This window comes from Chrysochloris asiatica, unplaced genomic scaffold (assembly GCF_000296735.1).
Source record: "Chrysochloris asiatica unplaced genomic scaffold, ChrAsi1.0 scaffold00124, whole genome shotgun sequence".
Lineage (NCBI taxonomy): Eukaryota > Metazoa > Chordata > Mammalia > Afrosoricida > Chrysochloridae > Chrysochloris > Chrysochloris asiatica.
Genome location: NW_006408642.1, coordinates 8184628 through 8193526, shown reverse-complemented (window position 1 = coordinate 8193526; position 8899 = coordinate 8184628).

The window sequence follows — 8899 nt, the reverse complement described above, 5'->3', positions numbered from 1 at the left end:
AACCTCTTCACATCAAGTCTGCCTCAGAGAACTGCAGTCTCTGGGGACAGGGATATGTGGTCAAAGCAGCTAGTTTTATCCTCAAGGTTGTGGCTCAGGGCTCCCTGCCACCCAACAGGACTATACGAAGAGGCCTGGGGAAGAGATGGGAGGTGCCTGGAAGCTTCTTGCTGGGCATGAAGGATGCAAGAGATAAAGAGACAGAGAGGAGGACATGGCATAAAGGTGCATGACAGCCAGAGCAAGGGTTCACGTGTGTGAGGGCCCAGCCTCTGTGCTAGGCCACCATGTGGCCTATCTAGCTGGCCTAGTTGTGTACCAACCCCAAGTAAAGTCCTGGCGCTAAGGCCATGCCTCAGGCCCACCTGGTCTGCCTTACTCCAAGTAGACTGCAGGACTTGGCCATAGGGAGCCATGGAGGACTTTAGAGCAAAGGAGCGGCAGGACCCAAAGTTGGGCTTTGGGAGATAGATGCAGAGGAGATGGTGGGAAGCAGAAAAGGACAGGTCAACATAGGAGGAGCCTAGACCCTGTCACACCCCTTGCCAACCAGGCAAAGCCTTCTAAAGGGTTTCACTCCAGAAGTGGGGGCCACTGGGGCTGGGCAGGTGGGTTTAAACCTTTGGATCTCTTGCCCTGGAATGAGGAAACCCGGGAGCAGGGACCACCTAGGAATGCAGCCTCCTAACAATCGGGCTGCAGTACCTCACACTTTAGCAAAGGAGATTCTCTGCCCTGATGAACTGACCAGATCTCTCAGGGTTGAGAGTCAGAGATTCTTTTAGTCCAAGACCTTGGCTCTGGAGCATCAATGGACAGTCTATGACTGGCAACTAATGACGATCAGGCAGCAGCTGTTGTTGTTATATGCCGTGGAATAGGTTCTGACTCATAGTGACCCTGCACAGGGTTTCTGAGGCTGTAAATCTTTACAGGAGCAGAAAGCCTCATCTTTCTCCTGAGGAACAGCTGGTAGTTTCGAACTGCTGACCGTGAGATTAGCAGCCCAATTTGTAACCACTACAGTACCAGAGCAGAGTCCTGGTGTGGTGCTGTGGGTTAATGCGCCAGACTGCAAAGCCATGTGAACTGCAAGGTCGGTGGTTCAAACTCACCAGCTGCTCCTTGGAAACGCTATACAGGGTCGCTATGGGTTGGAACCGACTCGACGACACTTCACAACAACAACAACAGTACCAGAGCAGGCAACAGAGTGAGACCCAAAGAGACCAAGAGAAAAGAGGCAAATGCCTTATGATCCCATAAGGCATCCTAGGCCCTTGGCAAAACAATGACATCCTTGGAATTGTCTCTGAGGCCAGGCAGGGTGAGGTGGGTGTCTCAGAACTCTAGCCAAGGGCCTGGGCCAGGCATTCCTGCCCCACCTTTCCTGCTACTGCCTAAGAGAAGGGTGAGGTCAAGGGAGGGAGAGGCAGGAAGAGGAAGGGCTGGAAGGCCAGCTGCAGCCATTCTTTCTCTAGGTAGATCCCTGAGGCAGCCTCAGTCCCTGTCAACTTAGAAAGACCAGGAGAGTCCTAAGTAAAGGGCTGGAGTAAGGCAAGTATGGCCCAGACCAGGTGGCCCTCATCTAGGTCCAAACACTGATGGAATGAAAAGATCCCTTGAGGCTGACCTTTCAACCTCAGCTGGGAGTCAGCCAGAGGTCTGGGCTGACAGGCAAGGACATCCAGGGCTGGCCAGAGGCGAGGGGGTCGGGGACAGCCAGGATGGGAGGAACTGGGGGAAAAAACAGAACAAAAAAACTATGGTAAACGACTGGTTAGGTGTGAGGCCTTGAATACCAGCACCTCTCATCCCACTGCTACCTAGAAGAATGAACCCCCCACCCCAATCATCACATCACCCCAGTCTGAGAGGACTGTGTTCCTGGAGTGTCTCCATCCCCTGCTTCTGCCATGGGCCTGGCCCCTGCATCATGAACAGTGAGTGGCACCCCCTGCCCTACACCCAAGGCCCCTGATCCCCACCAGGCTGGTCAGCCTGGTCATGTCTGGCTTATCCAGTCTGCTCCCCTCCAGGCCCAGCTAGAGCAGACTATTTTTAGTCTTTCTCAAAAGGATACATGGGTCAGGGAGAACTGCTCTAGGTGGAGGGGACTGATCCTTAGTCTCCCCTACTCTCAAACCAACTCTAGGGTTCCTCACACACAGTATCTCTATCACTACTCTTGACACTCTTCAGGTCTCTGGCCCAAAAGGATCTCAAACACTGGGAAACTGAGTCATACTACCTTGAGGAAAAGTACTTAAGGCTGGTGGGGAGGGCTGAAGGGGCAGGAGAGGGAAGAAGGCTGTAGTTGAGGCTGGGCAGACTGAGCTCTGCTCCCAGACTAGGGTGTTTCACACTTCATTCAGGAGGTGATGCAGTGATTGTGAGGGTAGGGACAAGGCCAGGCATGAGTTTGCATGAGTGTATGTGTTAGGTGCCAGGGGCTGAACCTTAATATGTGTGGGACCCAGTACATGTATGCCCTTCCCAAGCTCCCAGTTCCACCTCCCAACCCAGACCCCTCTGGCATGACCTCTCATCCTCTCCCTCCCACCAGCTGTCAAAGGTTTCTTAATGATAAGCTACACAGGATGTACACATGGGGAAACCGAGGCCCAGAAGGCCAGGAGAGCCCAGAGACACTATCTGTGGAGCATGCGCAGAGCTCAGACCCAGACTGCTAGCTTCCAGCCTCCCGTCAGGTAGGTGGCTCAGTATGGCTGAGCAGCCCCCTTAAGGGCACACAGAAGTTCCTGCCTTGTCCTCAGTTGGTCCTGATGCTCACCAACAGGCAGAGATGAGGACAGAACCGGCTAGTTTTGGCATGCTCAGGTGAGTCAGCTGCCTGTCACTTAGGCGATTTAACCAGTAGACAGACCTGCTTTAAGCTCTGCATTCCTGGCCTCTGCTGGTAGCTGGGTCCCTTGGAGGAAGGTCACTGGGGCCTTCCCCTGCCCTTTCAGACCTGACCACTCAGGCACCTCAGCCGCACCCTGTCATGGCACCCACTCTGGTATTTCCTGGTCTGGACAGGCAGGGAAGCTTCTTCTGTGGAGGCTTTTTTCCTGGGTTTTCCTGGATCAATCAGCATGCCCAGTGCTGGACAGTGTAGGGAAGGGAGCGGGCTGTCACTGCTACCCCTTCACAGTCCTCATTGGGCCTCTCCCCTCAGCACCTCCGTGGCTCCTAGCATCTTGCACTAGACGCACGCACCTACCCCACCTCCAACTTCACGGATTTCATAACTCACAGCTTTCCTTCCTATGCCCGCCCAGGCCCACGCGGAGCTTCCCAAATCCGCGATCCTATTTCAGCCGCCAGGCATTTGCCCATGCTGCTGTCACATCGGGCAACACCACCTACTGGCTTTCTCGATTCCAGTCCTTCTGCCCAGCCAGCCCCGCGTCACCTCCTCCTGCCAGTCGGCCAGGCTGGGTGAGGCCCCTCAGGCTCCAGCACTGCGCTCGTGCTGTGCACGACCCCCGAGTGCTCCCCGTGCGCCACCCCTAAGTCTGAGCCGGCGACCCTGGGACAGGGAGGGCGACATTGTGCACTCGAACTCTGCCGAGGCCAAGGGGTTTCTTCGAACGATACCAGCGGGTTGTGAGTACTACCTAGTACTGAGGAGACTCAGCGGCCGGAAGGGGTCAGAGCTCTGAATCCGAGTGGGTACAGCGCGGAGATACAAGTCCGCGCACAGACGCGCTCCCTCCAGCCCGTCCTTACCTGCGCGGTACGGGTGCCTCGTGGGCCGTCCCGGCGCGACTCCTTGCTCACAGCCACCCCCATGCCTCCCGCCAGCGCCTCGGCGCCGGTCCTGCCCTGAGCCCCGCCCCTCCCGACCGGCCCGCCCCCGGGGTGGCTGGAGGGGAGGGTGGGTCCAGGGGCCCGCCTCGGAGGAGGCGGGACACGGCGCCAGTCGACTGGGTGCAAGAGTTCCAGCCCTCCCCTGTGTGTTCTCTAAAGCCTCGAGGCTCCTGAGACCCAGCGAATGGAGGGGGGAAACTTGGTGGCTTGACTCCTCGGCTCCTCAACCCAACACTGCACCCGGGCTCGCCTCTGCGGCCTCGCTTTCGGCACAGGGTTCCGAGGAGAGAGGGCGGGTCTGGAAGGCGGCCAGGTTTCCTTTTCCCAGCGCCGCCTCCCCGCCCCCCTCGCTCACCGACTCTGACTCTCTGTGGGCCTAGGGTGCAGCCTCATGACCTCCTCGACCCGCACTGAGCCAGAAGCCGGCTCCCCGGAACGCTGGATGGAGTAGTGAAGCTTGTCTGTGTGACCTTGGGGAGGCTACCCCCACCACCACTCCTGAGTCTCGACAAGGCTCAATGAACCGTGAAGCCCGCGGTTTTCTGCGCCAGGGCCTGCGACCTTGGAAAGGGAGGCAGAAGACTATTCTGGACCTCCAGGAGGGGGAGAAACCAGAGCTCAAGCCTGTAACAAAGAAGCCCGCTGTCTGCCGCCCTGTCCCCTTCTGGCTGACAATTCTTGTGGCAGGCGGTATCCAGGGGTTGACCAGCGTCACTGAGTCCCCTCTGTCCCTCTCACGGTTAAGAACACCAAGGCAGAGGTCCAGGTCGGGGTAGGGGGTGGGTTGGGGGGCAATCGGAAGAGTAGAAAAGGGCCACTTTTTCTACTAGGATGGCCCACCACGCCCATCCTGCCAACCTAAAGGAAGATCCGAGGCAGAGACCCCCTCCAGGAGCCTGTGAGCTGCCCTCCTCCCCCACCCCCCAGGTATGGAGAATTTTCATCCCCTGGGCTCTCTACCCTGGGTGACCTGCAGGTCCCAGGTGCTCTTACCTTCTTGTTTCATATTGCTTCTCATCCTGGGACGGCCGACTCCTCCCACAAAATGACCAAAACTGGCATCTGCCATCTGTCTGGCCTCCCCCTTTCTAGCCTCAATCTCTCTACCCCTTCCAGCACCACCAACGCTCGCTAGCTTCATAGCCCACTCCTCAGGTTGAATGGCTTTTCCCACACAAACCATGCTCCCTGCCTTGTGTTGCCTTTTCTTCGTGCTTCACAGGCTAATGTTGCTCACCCTTCTGCAGAACTTAAGCCTTGTGGAAGGGCCTCCCCACCCCCTTCACCGATAAATCTGGGCATTAACCCACCCCCTGGGCATTAGTTTGTGTGACTGTCTGCCCTCACTGGGGTTGTGGGCACTTGGTGGTGGTGGTGGCTGTTGGACTCATAGCGACCCTGTACAGGGTTTCCGAGGCTGTAAATCTTTACAGGAACAGAACACCTCATCTTTCTCCCGCGGAACAGCTGGTAGTTTTGAACTGCTGACCTTGTGGTTCACAGCCCAATTCGTAACCACTACGCTACCAGAGTTAGGTGCTGTCAAGTCAGTTCTGACCCATAGCAACTCTGTATAGGGTTTCTGAGGAGCAGCTGGTGAGCTTGAACTGATGGCCTTGCAGTTCAAATAGCTTTGATGTCTTCTACATTCACCTACTAAGACTAGGACTCTTAGTCTCCTTGAATCTCCTGAGCCAACACAGCCAAGCAGAGCCACAACCCCAGCAGGTGGCCTGGAATGGAAGATCCAAGTTCTCAATAGGCCTCTAAGATTTTCCCTGTAGGGATCCCATGTGACTTTGGGGCAGTGGGAGACAGAAGAACATGCTGGAAAGAGGCCTGGTGTGGAAATTTGTGCTGCCTTCCTTTTACTATGTAACTATAGGCAGTTTGCATAGCTGCTAAGCCTTCATGTCTCAGCTGGTAAAATGGTTTTGGCTTACAGTTTTCCTAGTGGTTATGTAAGGAGCTTTGGCAGTGTAGTGTTTATGAATTGGGCTGCTAACCTTAAGATCAGCAGTTTGCAACTACCAGCTGTTCCACTGGAGAAAGATGAAGTATTCTGCTCTCTTAAAGATTTACAGCCTCAGAAACCCTATGAAGGGCCCCGGTGAGTCGACTTCACAACATACCACCCCTACCCCCACCCGAGCTTATGTGGGGCTCTGGAGAGGTGGAGAGGAAAAGGCTTGATGGACTCAAGAGACTCCTTCAAGGATGAACAGGGTCTTGGCAGGTCTATGGGGCCCCTGGAACATGGTGTGAGTGGGGACACAGATGGAAGAGGGTCTGTGGGTTTGGGAAGGAAGCGGGGAGGGGAATGGGAGAGCAAGAGCTGGAATATGGCCAGGAATATGTGGACAAACAGGGATGGGCAGGGCAGGGCCCTAAGCAAGAAGGATGTGATCTTGGGCATCTCTGTGCAGCCCATCTCTGGGCAGCCTTCAGCTTCATCTGTATTTGAAATTCAACCACGGCATTGCTGCCTGGGCTCAGGCAGAAGGAAGGGCTCCCGAAGCTTCCTCCCCAGAGTTCAGACTTCCTGTTTAGTGTTGTTGTTGTTGTTGTTGTTAAGTGCCATCGAGTCGGATCCGACCCATAGCGACCCTGTACAGGGTTTCCAAGGGTGTAAATCTTTACGGGAGTAGAAAGCCTCATCTTTCTCCCGCGGAATGGCTGGTAGTTTCGAACCGCTGACCTTAAGGTTCGCAGCCCGATTCGTAACCACTACGCCACCAGAGCTCCTTTCCTGTTTAGTGACATCTAGGGAAATTGGAAAGCTTGCTGAGCTCCAGGCTGGGGGCTAGTCTTGCCCCACCCACTCCCCCGTTACTGGGCAACATCATGGGCATTGCCAAATCTGTTTTATCATCTGCCAAGTGGGGCAAAAACTGCCTAGCCTCTTTTCCAGCTTGTCCTTGGCTTGGAGCCAGCTAGAGTCTCAGGGCTGGTGCCAGGTGGGAGGCGGAGGACTGGAGGGGAGACCCTGGTAGCATCTCCACTGAGTCTACTACCCTTGGCTCCCTGCACCCCAGCCAAGGGGCCCCACCTAATCCAGCCATAAATGTATACTTACCTATTTGCACCCCTGTCATATCCCCTGCACACATACAAGTCGACAGTCATATGAATGTGGCAAGTACCCACACTCGAGCCCACAGCCTATCCCTGATTCCATGGGCAAGGCACCCATGTTGCATAACTCTAGTTGTACACTCATATATACACACAGATTTACACATGAGTATGCCCACAGTGCCTGTAATTTGGAGACACCGAGATACACACAGAGCCCTGTATAGAAATGCACACACACATCCCCATATACACAAGTGCCTGGACACACAAGCACGTGATGATGTATACACAGGGTCTGGGCCCAGCTCCAGAGTTATTCTGGGCCTGGCATGGGGCCAGCCAGGTCAGGAACAGCCAACTTGCAGCAGGCCCCAACCACCAGCCCCACTCTAGGCGGACTGTGTGACTGACTCAGACTGGGCGGGGTGGGGGCGGAGTCTTTGCTCTTCACTCCTGACTTCCCCAGAGATTTAAGCTCTGGAGGTTCCTTTGCCTTAACCCAAAGCTTCCAACTCGAGGCTGGACTGGTCCCTGTGGAAACCCATTTTTTGTTGTTGTTGTTATCATTGAATGCCATCGAGTTCGCTCCGACTCCTGTCAACCCTGTATAGGGTTTCCAAGGAGGAGCTGGTGGGTTTGAACCACCAACTTTATAGTCTGTAGTCCAGTGCTGACCCTACAACACCACACTAGAAGGGGGTAAAAATACTCCAGAGGGGGTAAAAATAATAGAAAAGTAAAAAAGGTTTGCTACTAGAGTTCCAGTTCAAACATGCGCGGGTTTATTCCAAATAAAATGTGTTTGAACATGTCTTTGTCATCAGTAATACACTGTAGTCTCCTTGTCGTTAGGTGCCATTAAGTTGGTTCCGACTCATAGCGACCCTGTGTAGGGTTTCCAAGGAGCAGCTGGTGGGTTTTAACTGCCGACCTTGTGGTTTGCAGTCCAGTGCTTACCCTACAGCGCCACACCAGGGCCCTTGTTATTGTTGTTAAGTGCCGTTGAGTCAGTTCTGACCCATAGCGACCCTGTATAGGGTTTCCGAAGAGCAGCTGGTGACCTTGAACCACCACCACCAACCTTGCAGTTCAAACGGCGTTACAGTCTGGTGCATTAACCCACAACACCACACCAGGACTCCTGGACCACTTGGTGGTGGTGGTGGTGTGCCGTGGTGTCAGTTCCAACCCATAGCGACCCTGCATAGGGCTTCAGAGGCTGTAAATCTTTACAGGAGCAGAAAGCCTCATCTTTCTCCCGTGGAGCAGCTGGTTGTTTCGAACTACTGACCATGGGGTTAGTAGCCCGACTCATAACCACTACACTGCCAGAACTCCTTCCTGGACCCCCTTAGGTTGCCTTAAAAAACAAACAAAAAAAAACATCCAATCAAACCAGTAGCATCTAAAGAGATCTGCTGGGCCAGGTAGAGAGGTCAGTTCAGAAGGTTATGGTATTTTTTGGAATTCCTAAGGGGTAATCTTGATAGGGGAGTCCTGGTGTGGCCCTGTGGGTTAATGCACCAGACTGCAAAGCTGTGTGAACGGCAAGGTCGGCAGTTAAAACTTACCAGCTGCTCCTCGGAAACCCTATACAGGGTCGCTATGGGTCAGAACTGACTCAGCAGTATTTAACAATCTTGATAGGAGTACTGGTGTGGTGCTGTGGGTTAATGCGCTGGACTGCAAAGTTGGCTTGAACCACAAGGTGGGCAGTTAAAGCTCACCAGCCACTCCTTGGAAGCCCTATACAGGGTCGGAATCGACTCAAAGGCACTTAACAACAATCTTGATAGATTTTAATGAAGGACACAGGATGATCACAGAGCATATTATGAAGTTTTAAGACAATGAAAAAATACTTTGGTTAAAAAAAAAAGACCAGGAATTTACTCAGAGGTATTCTTTACCATCACAACCTTGTACCTACTCATTCTTTGAGGCCATCCAATGAGAATTCCATTGAGAAACCTCACCCCATCCACCCTACAGCCTAATCTCATCC